This window comes from Podarcis tiliguerta (genome assembly GCF_965153285.1).
Source record: "Podarcis tiliguerta genome assembly, chromosome: 3".
NCBI lineage: Eukaryota > Metazoa > Chordata > Lepidosauria > Squamata > Lacertidae > Podarcis > Podarcis tiliguerta.
In genome coordinates this window covers 27,368,267-27,383,831 of record NC_139536.1, presented here as the reverse complement: position 1 = coordinate 27,383,831, position 15,565 = coordinate 27,368,267, and the positions used below count along the sequence as shown (strand labels likewise).

Below are 15,565 nucleotides of genomic sequence, written 5' to 3'. Positions count from 1 at the left end.
AACTTATTTGGTTGCATCTTAAAGTAATCCCCTTTTCTCAGTTACCCACTGTTAATATTCCCCCCCCCTCGTGCCAGCAATTCTGCATATTTTTGGAAAGCTGAAGAGGAGGAAACCTTTGCTAGCCTGTCTTGACACCTGTATAGCATATACTGTCAACTATGATAAATGGAACAGAAATATAAACACTTGAACAGAAGCTGAAAGCTACAGAGAGAAACACAAAAGGATGAATAGTTGATATCAGAGAAAAAGCAAAACAAATGGGTCTTGGAGTAAACAAACTAGAATGACATATTGAAAACTGTGAAGTACTGAGGCTGCGGTGGCAAAGAGCCAGCAAAAGGAACAGATGGAATATGGTGCATAATTCATAACCAAATACTAATAAAATAAAATGGTGCATCACACATATTGTTGAAGATTATGATGGATGTCAACCAGTAATCTAACAATGCTATTTATAGGTTTCTCTCTTACTCATACCTAAATTCAAATTTCTCATTTTTTATTATTCTTTAATTTCCCTTTATACATACAAAAAAATAAAATTGAGAAATGAAAGGGGAATAGGGGCTTTCAGCTCCAGATAGCAGTGCTGAAAAACATCTTGGCGTAGAAAGTAACTTTTTACCAGGAATGTGACCATATAGTAATAGAACTGTTGAAATCTCACCAAAGAAGATAGTAAGTTCTGCTTTCTATATTCACTCATCCTCAGACTGTGGGGAAGAAGAAGAGTTACATGGTCCCTTGAGATGTTGTTTGAAAACAATGCTCTTACTTTACATTTTCAAGGAATTCTTTCCACCTCAATTAGTTTTCCAGGAAACCCCTGTACATTTCCCAGGGAACCTGTGCTGTACATTTGATTCAGAAGCATGTTCTCGAGGACAAAGTTTATGCATAGCACTGGCTAGGTCTCCTGAGCCTCACCATTGCTCCATGTAAATAGATGCTTTGGTCACAGCACTCCCCTGTGGTTCCATGTTGCTGGAGAAAATCAGCAATGGCAAACAAGCCATTCAGGGAAGCTTGTGGAGATTTATGAATTTTATCCTTGAGGAACCTCTGGCGAGTTTCTGTATACCAGGAATCCCCAGAATGCACTGTGAAAACCACAATTCTAAGACAGCAATGTAAAGAACTTTGGGAAATGTTGGTGATTACTTCCATAAATTTCACTGTCAATCAATCATTAGTCCTATTCAGAAATTCAGCTACACATCAGCCTAAACACGTATAGGGGGACTTGGTTTTTTTGCAGGCTTGTCGGTTATGTGGTGTGCTTGCACATGTTCACTTGAATGTGCATAGCTGGCCCTTTACAGATACGTTGGTCTCAAAGCATGGTGTTTAGGGTGCGATTATATGTAGTGAACAATTTCTCAATAGGGCTCAGGTACCTTCTTAAATTGTGTTAGAATCATAGAATAGAATCATAGAATCATAGAGTTGGAAGAGACCACAAGGGCCATCGAGTCCAACCCCCTGCCAAGCAGGAAACACCATCAGAGCACTCCTGACATATGGTTGTCAAGCCTCTGTTAGGAAAGAGTTCCTGCTTCCCCTTAGGAATCTTCCTTTGGACTGTGATCATCTCTGGACTAGAATGCACATTGGTCACCAGTGATCTGATTCATTACCATAGTCTTTTGGGTACAACCCACAACAGCATAACTGGCCTGTGGGGAAGCTGGTGTGGTTACATCACATGTAAGTTTTCCCTCCTACATGATTTTAATATCTTACTGTAGCCTTTTTATTATAGTTTGCCAAAGAGCTATGGGATCGAGTCATGGGAAACAGCAACTATGCTATTATGGGAATGTATGGTATTGACATCATTATAAATAGGTTGTTTATACCCTTGGATCATGTCTACCAGATTCCCTTATGGTTCCAGTTCTTCCCATGGATATTCTTTGAAGCCCATGTTTCCCATGATACCTGCTTTACTGTGTACAAGTCAGAGAACTGGCATAAGGAGACAGAATATAACAGCTAGCATGAAGCTTGGATGTTTCTGGATCAGAACTTTTCTTGCCTTTATAAGTCCTAGTCAGTGTTATAGCTGGTGTAAGTCTCATCATAACACAGGGCTGATCTGGAGATTTCAGCTAGTGCCTGACTGGTAATCTGGTATTGCTTTTAACTTATCAGTGGAAAGATGTTAATTTTAAAGGAATTAGTTTGAAATATTCTCACAGGCACAAGTCATCAGGACTGCCTTTAAGTGTTATTTGATTTTTTTAAAACTACAGCAAATTGGCAGGTTTAAATTCTTTTTTTCTGCATGTAGATTGAATCTGATGGAGCCCTACTCTGATGGCGCCAAAACAAAGGGGTGGGGGTGGGGACCAGCAATTTTGTATAAACTGTATGCCCCCCCGACATTCCTAGAGTACATAATTTAATCTGGGGTTAAGCTTTTAATAGTGGGGTCTTAATAATTCTTTCCTCTTCCTCCCCTCTTGAGGTTAGCTTCCTTTCGAGAAAATCATGCTAGATATTTTGTTTTGTTTTAAATTAGTCCCCCACCCCCCGGCCCATGACATGTGACAGTTTAAGGGTGGGTTTTTTTGTTTTTGTTTTTGGTAGGGACAGGTGTTTATGTGACAGCATTCCCCGCAGGATCTTGGGGGACTGCAGTGGAAAGTGTTGAACCGCTGAATGGTAAGGCTGTTCTTTTGTATGGCTTAGAAATCTCTGTTGTCCAGAATTGTACAGATAAGGCAAACCCATTTGCTTCATTGTCAGGCAGTTCAGCGGAATAGAAATGCAAATGTGACATAAGGGGGCTATGCTGGAGTGGGGGGGGGGGAGTTGTGCTGCTACTTTCTCTTTAACAGGCTTCCTGGTTGTAAGAAAATTCCCATAGATACCAGGATTTATTTATTTTTTAATTAGCCACAGGTTAAAGAAAAAGCTGTCTGAAAGGAAACGTATCTCTCTCACAAGATGCCTTGATTTTTATGTGGTGCTGTTTTTAACTCCCTCATCCAGTGCAACATAAACAGCTCAGACGAAATTGGGAGCATCTTTGCACCACACTGTTGGACAAATATATTTTTGGTAAAACTGATTTGGCCCTTTCATTGTTTGCCTTTCATTATATAGCAAGCGTCAGATACAGAATTGGTATGCATTCAAACTAGAGATAGGACTGTAGCCAGGTTTTTATTATATATATTGCACAGGTCAGGCCTATTAACCACAGAATAATAGCAAGTCAGTGATCTAAGGGGGAGCTCTTCAGCTGGGATGGACTAACCTAACTGAGGTCAGGAGCTAGACCCCTGCACTTCCAAGTGTAGCTGTAGCCTGATTTGCAAGTGTGTCTACTGGGAAAATAAACGAGCCGAGCCGTGTAAGCTAGGAAAAAAGGCAAGACGGTCTTTTCATCTTGAATCTCTGTTTTCATAGTGGCTGAAGACAAAAAATTCTGATTTGCTTTAAGTACTTGACTTCATCTAGAAACTCTTAATTCAATCACTTTTTTCGAAGGAACATGATATACAAGGAACTAATTCAATATGACTTTGAGAATTTATTTAGATAGTTACTGAAAGAGAAATCATTCTTGTTTTACTGCCGAATGTATTACTGAGGACAGACTTAATGATTTCAAAAAACAAATATGAATGGTACAAAAGGAAATGGACAATCAAGTGTTACCAAAATATTTTGTTGTCCTTTTGTTAATGCCTTGTCTGATGGCATCATATTATATTTGCATTTTTAAAAAGCAGTCTGACCCTGAAGTCTGAAGTGTTATACAGTCACTTTGAAGATCACAGCTGATGTTCTGGTGAAATATTTCACACCATGGGTCTGGTACTGAAGAAACTTTTATTTAGCCTTAAGTTTAACAGGGAGAGCATTAAAATTAGATGTGTAGGGGAAGAACTGGTGGTGGTTCTCACATCTAATGAGATTTGTGGGGCGGGGGCCCATGGGCAGGCTTTCTTTGTAGTGGTCCCTCACCTTTGGAATGACCTACTCTCTGAGGTATCTCTCGCCATGACACTGATGTTGTTTCAGCAGCAGGCACATCTCTTTTCTCAGGATTTTGGGAAGGAGGTATAGCGGGCATTTCTGTTGCTGCAGCTACATGTAATCTGTATTGCTTACTTAATTTGATTGCCCTTAATTTTGGTTTAGAATGCACATATTTCTGACATGGGACTTGTGGATAAAGGGTTTGTTAAAAAAGCATCTTTTCTATTAAAGCAACTTTTTCCTTTTGTTGCCAGTGAATCACATGTTTTGAGGTGCTGAGTCACTCGCTAGTGTCACTGTAAGGAGAGTAGCTTCAGGAAGAGTCCAAGAAAGTTTTGTCACAGAGACTGCAGTGCTTCTGCCTTTGATTGATGTTTCTTGAAAATTGAAGGATATCATGAATTTTTCCTTTGTTGCTTACATAAAACTTAATGTGCATTAAGAACATAAGAGCCTGCTGGATCAGGCCAATGGCCTGTCTACTTCAGCATCCTGTTCTCAAGAGTGGCCAACTAGAAGCCTGTGGGAAGTCTGCAAGCGGGACGTGAGTACAACTCATTCCATCTCAGGTCACACACACTCAAACACGCCCCCCCCCCATATTGCTTCAGAATTTTTTCACTGGAGATGCCATATTTGAAATGAATTGGTAAAGGTAAAAGGACCCCTGACCATTAGGTCCAGTTATGGATGACTCTGGGGTTGTGGCACCCATCTTGCTTTATTGGCCGAGGAAGCCAGCGTACAGCTTCCGGGTCATGTGGCCAGCATGACTAAGCTGCTTCTGGCAAACCAGAGCAGCACACGGAAACGCTGTTTACCTTCCCGCTGGAGTGGTACCTATTTTTCTACTTGCACTTTGACGTGCTTTCGAACTGCTAGGTTGGCAGGAGCTGGGACCGAGCAATGGGAGCTCACCCCATTGTGGGGATTCGAACTGCCGACCTTCTGATCGGCAAGCCCAAGGCTCTGTGGTTTTAACCCACAGCGCCACCTGCGTCCCAGCGAAATGAGTTGAGCTTTCTATTAAAGGCTCCAGTGATAATTTTCTGCCCAATTAAGTTGTACTGGAGGTTATTTGTATACATTTCAAGTGGAAAAACACATATTTTCCTAACTTATATGATTTTCTAATTCTGTATTTTGTATGTGTACTAAAGATCAACACCATCTCTATAGCCACTATGGCAGAAGACATGCATTCAATAGTTGGTCTCCAGTTATGTACATGAAGAGTATTCAAGGTTGGGGCAGGGGAATTCAAACCCAATCTGATAGGTGAAAGGTGACAAAGCTTAGGAGGAGCCAGTTTCAATTAATTACAGAGATATTAAGTCAAAGATAAGTGCTGCAGGTGAGGAGAGTATTGAAAGAAAGAGACGTTAAGACAAGACAATAGTATCTTTGACATGTAGCTACATCGGGGCTGCCCCTGCTGACAGACTGAGGCTGCTGTGCAGACAGCAGATTTGTTATAAATCTGTTTTTGTTATAAAAGGTAGGGGGAAACTGAATTTTGGAATATTGTTTACCATGGGGAAGCTACTATTTGCATTATCTGACTCAGGTGCCAGAGTATATTGGTGTGGTCCTAGGTTACATTCAGACTAGCAAGGGATACAGAGTCTCTATTTGGGGATGTGGTATCAACTGTGTAACAAGGCATCAATATTTTGGTATTAACTGTTGCATAATAATTTTCCAGTTTTACAAGATGATGTACATCTTGATCATTTCTTGCTATCAGGTGTTCATTGGGCTATTTTTAAGTTACGTTTAATTGTTTTTATTAGTAGCACAGAAATTTAGTAGCTTTTTGCATATTTTCTATTAGCTGTGTAAAACTATTTCCACTAGCAGCTCCCATGTCAGAAGGAAAAAAGAAACAATTGTTTTCCAGAAGCCATTTCTTCATATTAAGAATGAGAAAAACTGGAGACTTTTTTCAAATTAGCAGGTGTATGACTTAGTCTGGTAAGAAAGGGAGTATGAGTATTTATATATTACAGAGCTAACTCTGTTGACTGGTGCTGAATAATTGTATAGGCCATAGCTGTCAACATTTCCCTTTTTTAAAGGGAAATTCCCTTATTCCGAATAGGATTCCTTGCAAGAAAAGGGAAAAGTTGACAACTATGGTATAGGCCTAACTGACTGATCAATAGAAATGAACAATAATGGAAATGTCTAGCTGCAAAAAGATCACATTTAAGAGTACAGTATACTGCCTGGGTTAGTGCAAATGTGCAGGCTACCAGGGAGGAGGTGGTTGCTTCACAACTGCCATTTCATTTTGCAGCTGCTCTGCAGCTTGCTTACTATGTTGTCTGAACCTTGTGGTTTAGCTTGTGGTTTAGCTCTCCCAGATGAACCATGAGCCACAAGTCTAGAAAAGAACCTTGGTTACAGCTGGATGGAAAGCATGAGCCTGAGTTTGGATGACATGCTAAGTCAATGCATGGCTTAGCTCAGTGCTGCACAGCAGCACAACAGCTGTGATCTCTTGACAAGAGCCCACATGCTCTGCATTTTCACTAAGCCATAATCTATGCACTAAGCACAGCTATGTGGATTGTAACAATAGCGCCATTTGTGTTCAATACAGCTGAAAAACCCTGAATTATTTTCCTTTAAAAGTTCTTGTTATCATCAGGTGGTATAGTTCCTATATAAATTGCATGAATAATGTCTTCTGCTTGAAATCTATATGGTCATAACTCTGTTGGGGGTAGGGATACAATTAGGTAGAAATCCTATAAATATTTACCTGGGTGTAAGACTCACTGAAGTAAATAGAGCTTGTATCTGAGTAGGCAGGTATGTTATTACACTCAAATCCTGCAATGGCTTAGGCTGCAATCCTAACCCATTTATGGGGAAGTAAGCCCCCCTGAATTAAATAAGACTTCTGAGTAGGTATGCTTAGGATTGGACTATTAATTCCAACGTTCACGACTTCATAAGGGTTAGGTGACTTGATTTAAAAAAATGTCAATCTTCATGCTCATGGCCAGTAATCTAAGTAGCAGATCAGTGGCTGATAGGATTAGTATAGGTTGACACAACTCAGAACAGTAAATGTAGCACTGACCTCAAATAGCTGGTACTTCTTCCTTTAGATGTTTTATTCATTAATTAGTTGCACTTAATCAAGTTATAACAAAATTCTGTTGATAAATAAAATAGTATTATATCACAAACCCATTAAAAGTATCAATCAGTAATCAGCACAACTGTAAAACTAAACCAATAATAAAAGCAAATAGCAAAACAGATTCTACCATAAGCCTAAAACAGCAAGGAATCATACTTTCTCCACAACTTCTGCTTTAATGCTCTTTTAAAAGAATTCAATAAGTTATGTCCAGTTTAGACAATAATGCTAAACAAACGTTTAGCGCTATGTGAGTGAGCCTGAACAAAGTGTTGGGCTAGCATGCTCCTCCCACATTGCGGGGAGGAAAAGTTCCGCCCTGTTTAGTTTCACTTTCACAGAATTCCAGTTTAGAGCTATGTTCTAACCAGGCATCCCAATTTAAAACAAACTGGGTCCAATTTAATAAGTTAGCTTCATAATTCATGGTTTGAATTTGGCTTATTTCAAAACTGATCAGGGTTTGCTTTAATCCAGGATTGCTGGTTCAAAGCAAAGTTTCTTTAAAAGTGAATCAAAACTAGGCAAAAGTCTTCCTCCTGGCCATGCACTAGGAGGACAGGAGGACAGAGAAACCTGATAATTTGATAGGGCTCATTGAGGCTCTTTCACATAGTTCTAAACCATAGTTTAGGGTTTTGTGCTACTATGTCCCCATATTAGCCGTGATAGCCATTTCAAGGCAGTATACAGTGGTACCTCGGTTTACGAACTTAATCCGTTCCGGAAGTACATTCTTAAACCAAAACCGTTCTTAAACCGAGGCGCACTTTCCCTAATGAGGCCTCCTGCTGCCGGTGCCCTTCCACCATTCAGATTCCATTCTTAGACCTAGGTAAAGTTCTCAAACTGGGATACTATTTCTGGTTTTGTGGAGTTTGTAAACCAAATCGTTCTTAAACCGGACTGTTCTTAAACCGAGATACCACTGTATTTCTGAACTTTGGGAACATACAGTGCCCTGCTTGTTGACTTCCTAGAGTGAGACCTCTGGGTATAGGATGCTATAATGAATTATTATTATTATTATTATTATTATTATTAATAATAATAATATGGCTGGCCACTGCTGTAGATTGGATGGATCCTTGGCCTGATTGAGCAAAGCTCTTCTCACATTCTTGCAACACCAAATTATTTGTAGGGGGAATCTGGTTCATTGCATATTCTTCATAAATAAAAAATAGTTCTAGGGCCAGACTCATTGGGGTGGTTTGGATATAAAGTCATCTGTATAAGCAGTCTTGAGTATATGATGGAAAGATAGAGTACATTTTTATAATACTTTTTTATAATAAATACATAAAATGACTCTAATAATCTTTGGCATGTGGTGGGTCTGGAGAATGAGCTCATGTTATCCATTACAATGTACTGCAATTCTGCAATGTTAATAATTCTGATTTCCATTGTTATTCCTCCCCCTCTGAAGGTGGAAGGATAATAGATGTTGGGCAAATTACACATACGGTAGTTTTAGGCCAAGATATGGAAATGGGCCAAATAATACATGTCACTTGTGTGTGTATCATTCACGTCACTAACGGTGGTAAGCACACATGATCCTGAGATCTACTCGGTGTAAAATATTAATGCAGTAGTCAGTGTCTGAGCTGCTGACCCTGCCACAACAATGGATCATTGGTGTTCCAGGTTGACAAAAAAAATATCCATTGGAACTCCATCTAAACATAGATATAATAACACCTAACTTGTATTATATCTTAACATGTTAGCTTGAAATGGAACTTTACAGAAAGCAAAATAAAGATCCTCATATTTAACATGTCATGGTGGGAGAATGAATATATATCATTTTGCCTTTACACAGTACAGGTGATTTTTCTTTTTGTCAATATTTATTGCAGCTAAATATTAAAATGTGAATATCAAGCCCTTCCTACTTTTAGGTGTTGCTCATTAACGAGTTGTTTTTGAAACATGTCTCTGATGCCAGTCAGACCATTTTTAAAGGATACTGAAGTAAGATTCTTTTCTCTAGCGAGTGGCCGATCATGCTAAGGCTGCACTATTCAGCAATTCAACACGCTCTGACTGCTTGTTAATCAGGAGACGTGAAAAGAACAAAAGAAGAAATAAGAGGTTACAAATGCTGTTTATCAGAGTTATATTTTACATTGGGATTTCAACTCATGAAATAGGATGATTGGATGACACAGGGCTTAATATTTGGAACCGGGAGTGGAAGGTGGGTGAAATTTGTTCCGGTTTGATCCCAGTGACTCTGGCTTATTGGGAAATGGGAATAGCACGTTTGTATGCAGTTAAAAACATGTTCCGTAAATCTTTTCAGTTGCCCATTCCCTGGGTGTCGCAATAGATTAAGTCACTATGTGATGATATGACACCGCCATCACTCGTCTTCCTGGGATATTGCTAGAGGCAACAACAAACCTGTGTCTTTGGCACATGTGAAGAAATTTAGCGCTTCAGGGGTTAAATTACACAGGCTCCCCCGTGGATCAGCTTATGCTTGGACAGTAATAATAGCAATAACATTAATAATATAAATGCCAGAGAAAAGTGAATAGAGGGGGAGAGAAAGGAGAGAAAGATGGGCAAAGGTATTCAGAGGGAAAACAAACCCTGGCAGGCTACAAATGATGGGCTTTGTATGGCAGGTGTAGCAGCTAGAAGTCAGATTTCATAAGGCCGCTGCAAAATGCACATATACTAACACACATTACTGTGGCTTTGGAGATGGTTAGTGTCTTTGAGTGTGTTTGTGTGCGTGCGTGTGTGTGCTGTCGCTTCGGGCCATGATATCCTAGGGCAGTGTAACAAGCAATTCGTGTCAGCTCACGGTAAAGATTATTGGTGTTTTCACTGGGGAAATATTTGCACTCCATCTTCTTTTCTATTTTTAGTGCCTGGAGCTTCCATTTAGGTAGGAAGCTGTGGAGAGAGGAGTTGAGGGAGGGAGATCTATCTGATCTTGTCCCACAATTGGTCAGAGTTACAATCCTAATCTTATTTCAGGATGGGTGTTGATGCCTGCTTGTTTTCCGAGAGACCTTTTTCGTTTTGTGGACTGGTAGCTTTTAAATACTAGTTTAGATATAGGGGAAGAAGTGAGCTATTGTTTTCTCTTCGAACGCAGTGTCTTTGAAGAATAAAAAGGTAACTCAAACAGAATAGTGTGGTGACTTATTTCTACAAGAAGCACCACACTCCTAATAAGGAGCAGCAATTTATTGTCGGGGAAGGAAAGCAATATGAATTTGTCCCCTTCAGAATTGTTGTTTATCATAATCATCTTTCTAGTGAAAAGCCTAATTTGCTCTTTCTATACGAATATTTTAAGTGTGATTATCATAATATCACAGCGGCTGAGATTGTCCAAAATGCAACACTGACCTTGAGCGTACTTCTCCATTTAGCATGTGGTGCTTTAACATTCAGGAAACAACATACCTTCAACCTGCTTATTAATGTATAATCTGAAAACGTTAACTCTTGCTCTCTGATACATGCCACACAGATTCTTGAATTCTTTCAGCATTCCATGAAACAGCATGTGGTATTTTACCAGTGTAAATATGTATACGATTTTTCAAGATTTCTACTGGGAATACTTCATAACTAAAGTAAGGTTTCCCCATGGCACTGCACTAGTTTACGATTTAATTTTTACTGACATTCCACCAGTCATATTATTAGCTTCGCAAAATGAAAGTGAAATAATCCTGTATTAATTAAACAGAGTGACTGAATTCCCTCAGTCATCTTCTCCTTGGCTGCTTGAGACAGTAACACTGTGTGGTTCTCTAAGGAAACGTGCTAGAAAAAGAGTTTGATGGACTACTGAGGGGAGATATAGGTAATGCATTTTTTAACTATACTGTATTTTTTCAAGGTACTGCCTGCCCCCTGAGCATTTCAATAGAGATTTTAAGTTGGGCGGGGGGAGTAACTGTTATACCTACCTATGTACTAACATAAACAAACAGGGGCTAGCCCTGAAGAATTGTGGATGTAGGACATTTGTTGTGGTCAGTCGGTTAGACTGCATATGTTATATTGATATATAATTATGATGACTTCTTACTGAAGAAACTTTGTGCTTCACCTGTCTGAGTTTATATAAGGAAAAGGGATGCAGTGTGCACACGTCCACACACATGCACACATGTTTGTGCTTGTATTTGAAAGCATATTTTAATACAGCTTGTCTAAAATCCAGGCAGGGTGATCATTACTTCTGCTAAATATAAATGAAAGTGCCTGACGGTTTTAAAGTAGTAATCTACTACCATTTGCTCAAGTGTATATAAGCATGCAAAGAAATCCAGAGAGTAAGCTTGTCACTTGCTGTGTGTCTATGTGCATGTATATCTGTTTTTTTGTCTGTCTGTCTGTCTGTCTGTCTCTCTGTCTCTCTCTCTCTCACACACACACACAAAGAGGGCAGGGGATTACGGTATATTGTATCCAGGGATGTGCTATACTGTACTTCCTGAGGAAGAGTCGGAAAGACAAATTGCAAAACAGTTTTTAACACTTCAATGCTAATTACTTTTAGCTGAAATCAGCAACATTTGCTTCGAATAAGTGAATGCAGGATTGGTGTTTGTAAAATGAAGAAACTATGGTGCAAAGACTTCCAAGACAGGAGTATAGCCCGCAAAGGGCCTGTTACACAGAACCACTATTTAATATTTAGCATTTCCTGACATTTTTCTATCTAATTTGAAAAGCTAAATATGTCTATTTTCAATCTATTCAGAAAGCTAGATATAGCAAACCTGTTACTCTGATTGGTTCATGATCAATTTCAGACATCCAGGATGAACATTTAACTACCTTTAATTTAAATTTAATTGAAAGAATGATGAAATTTGTTGGTGTGGAAACAGTGTATATGGAAGTATGGGGGTATATAATGCCCTTTATATAACTTAGGGTTCACAGCAATAATAGTAACATGCATGGCAGACACATTTCCTCCCCATATTTTTTCTCTCCAGTGTTCATTTTGAGTAAATATGTGCTTGGCACAATTAACTATGCTGCTTCTGCAAAGTGCCACTGAGTCTTTACTTCAGTAGCCTTGAGGTAGCTGTGGTTTAGGAGTCGGGCAATTTGGATGCAATGAGATGTCTGTAGCACTTAAGTGTGAAGGCGCTTAAAGATGTACAGTACTCTTCATGGGAATAATTATACACACAGAGGGGATGTGAAGATGTAGACAGTGCTCAGCAGTGCTCATTGACTGGTGCAGATACTCATGACAGCTTCTCTCACCCTCCTAGCCTTGATTCCATTACTATTGCTTTTGTGGATTCCTTGAGGTAAGATTTTTACACTAGAGCATTTGATTTAGCATGTGCATATATGTGTAAAGCAGAGAGAGGGAGAGAGAGGAGCACACTCCTGATTTTGATTTTCTGTGATTTAGACATTATGTAATAAGCATTTGCTGTGATTATATTTTCACGTGCAATTAGAAAGCATCTGTAATAAAACAAGCGTTTTTAGAGTGTGCTATGGTATCTGGTAAGTTGCCTAATTTATTTCTTCATTTTATTAGAATAACTGAACTGTAAACTGGTGTGCCCAAGTTCAAGAATGCAGTTGAAATTCCAGGCCCAGGTCTAGTCGAGGTGACATTTTGAATCCCAGGGGAGAAGGCCAACTGCCTTTCATGAATGCATAAATTATAATGCTACGGCTGTAGTCTTCTAAGCAGCAGCACCATCAGCAAAGACAGATGCTTGCAAGGTGTCTGGTGGAAAGATAGCAATAGTTAATTTGGTGATGTGGAGGGGAAGCGCAAGATGACATGGGCATGAAAAAGGATAGCGGAAACTATGTGGACATGAAAAGCTTAGCAGATGGAAAAGTACAGCACAAAAGAAAACAGTAGCCCAAATAAAATATGAAGTATTTTTTTTTATTCCCTAATGATGATTTAATGAACATGATGCCATATTCCAGCAAATAATTTTTGCTTATGAACAGAGCTTTGCAGACTAAGATCTATATGACGCTTGAACAAAGCTGCACATTCAACAAGACTTTCAAACTCTTGTGCCAGAACAGCGATTGAAATTTTATCTGAATTGAAAGAGTGGATATCCATGTGTATAGGAATGTGTTTCGATATTGATTACATATAAATTATACAGAATCAAAAGAAATCTGCTACAAACAAGTCATTTATTTTACTAAAATATTTTTAGGAAGGTGTGTTGCACTAAAATTTCACCTATTATTTCTTGCTTGTTTAGTGAAATCTGTGAAGTGATTGGGTAGGATGCATCCCAGAGTATTTTTAATTCACTGCTCAGACCCAAAATTTACATCTTAATTAGAGTCTACATTTAGCAACATAGGCAGCATAATGTTACTGTTAATTATGTTTTTACTATCTGCTTTTCTGTAGTGGTGAGACCTCCAATTATGCTGTGTGGATTCTTGATTCCTAAGTGTGTGTGTCTCCATATGTATCGGAAAGCAGATTTTCAACTCTACATGGGATAAATATATTATATACTGTTAAGTTGCTCAGCAAAACAAAGGGATGCAAATATTTCCATTGCACTTACATATATGTCTTCTTCTGTCATCTTACTTTGGCAAAAGCCGTCAAATAGATTTGGAGACAGCTGTTGTACTCTCATTTGTGAAAGGCATTAATGCATTCTGAGGGTGTGCACTGATTTGTTTTGATCTAAAAGATTATGCCATTTGCATCACAGAGTGCTTCAGTCAAAAAAAAGTGCCAAGCAATACAGCTGAATTTGTATTTTTAAAAAAGTATTTTCTATTATTGTAACAATTGTTTCATCACGATATATTGGAATTATTTTATTCAGCAGGTAGATGGAATCAATTCTTGCTCTGAAAACAGATAATAAATATGACATTTATGCCACATAAATTGACGAAGACTATTAGGACAAACTTGTGCTCTTGTTTAATTTTGGGGGTACTTGTAAAACGGTATTTTGATTAACAATATCTGGAATTTTGTGTTCATTTATTTGCATTAAATGGGTTTCTCTGGTCAGCAGCTTTGATGTGCTATAGCTAAGGGTAGTGAATTGGGGGTTGGATAATTCTGTCAGTACACATGTGAATAATGCAATGCATTTGCTTCCACATTGAAAATATTCTTGAAGTTTTTGTGCAAGTTTGTACATAGGTAGCTGAGGCACAAATAGTTATCAGACCATTACATTTTAGCTGGCACAGCTGGATATAGTGCATGTTTTTCCCCAGAACTGAATCTGCTGACTTCAATGAGACATATGACCAAGTTACTGCATATAGGTATGGAGCCTTAGCTCTGCTGAAGAGCCTAATCTGCATTATTTGAAAGTAAGTTTCCTTGAAATCAATAAGACTTAAATTCAAGTAAAGACAGTTAATACTTATAAAAGATATTGATCAATAACATACCTCTTATTATTTCACGGAGATGGCAAAACATATATTCTCCACAACTGCATGGTCTAGTTTCTGTGCAAGTTATGCATTCAATTCTCTTCAGTTGAACCCTGTCACTTTTTCACAGTGATGAAAATACAAACACTGCTAATCTTACTTGTTTTACAAAAGTCAACAATGCAGAATGATAGCATATAGACTCCTTAACTCAGAGTTTAGAAATGTAGAATAGAATTTAGGTGAATCATATGAAGGGGGAGAAATTAACAGTTCAATTCCAGCCATTGATAAGTAAACATGTTTAGGATTTCAGATGACATACAAATCCCTCAACATGTTTACTCGGCAGTAAACCCCAGCGAGTCAACTGAAACTCATTTCAGAGTATGCATTCATGTAGCCAGTCCATGTTTACTCAGAAGTCAGTCCCACGAAGTTACCTGGGAGCTTTCTTCCTGCAAAGGAAGCGCGCTGTAAGGCTGCAATCCTATACACGCTGACGTGGAGCTGGGAAGCAAACAAACCCTGTGCAACTCCGGAGCGGCTGCCTTCCGAGTAAGCATGCATAGGATGGGGCAGCGAGAAGCGCTGCTAATCGGTCACGACGCGAGATCGCAAAACAAAACAGAAAACACGGACAGCCAACAATGCAATGGAGAAAAGCAAAGAGAACGGCAGCGCGAAACTTAATACCTTCTGATGAAATCTTCCCCAAAGGAACTGAGGCTTGCAACTCCTTCCTGCCAAACTGTCTTTTAAGAAGCAGAAAGCGTTTGGTCACCCTAAGGAGTTAAAGCTAGAGTTAAGACACAGCCGCGCTTTGGAAGCCCTTTTGAAAACGTTGCATCGTTTATATCTGCGCGTTCTCACTTGTCGGTTATTATTATTTCTTCTCCCTCTGCCTCCCCCCCGCCCTCCCTTTCCCCGGTCCCTCCGCCCGTCTCTACCTGCCGAGCTCTGCTCAATCTGTGCAGCCTCTGCTCTCGCCGGCGCTGA

The 15,565-nt window shown here is 39.2% G+C and overlaps 1 protein-coding gene and 1 long non-coding RNA gene across 26 annotated transcripts in view; one reads left to right on the top strand and one right to left on the bottom strand.

The window, feature by feature from the left end:
* The window catches only part of ESRRG (estrogen related receptor gamma), a 545,323-nt gene that overhangs the window by 334,252 nt on the left and 195,506 nt on the right, over nt 1-15,565 (top strand). The gene's annotated exons all lie outside the window — the stretch shown is intronic.
* On the bottom strand, nt 437-15,451 carry LOC310674308. Its single transcript, XR_014509512.1, has 3 exons — nt 15,263-15,451; nt 7,094-7,169; nt 437-722 (listed from the first exon to the last, which is right to left on the bottom strand). It is a non-coding gene; the product is annotated as an uncharacterized lncRNA (long non-coding RNA).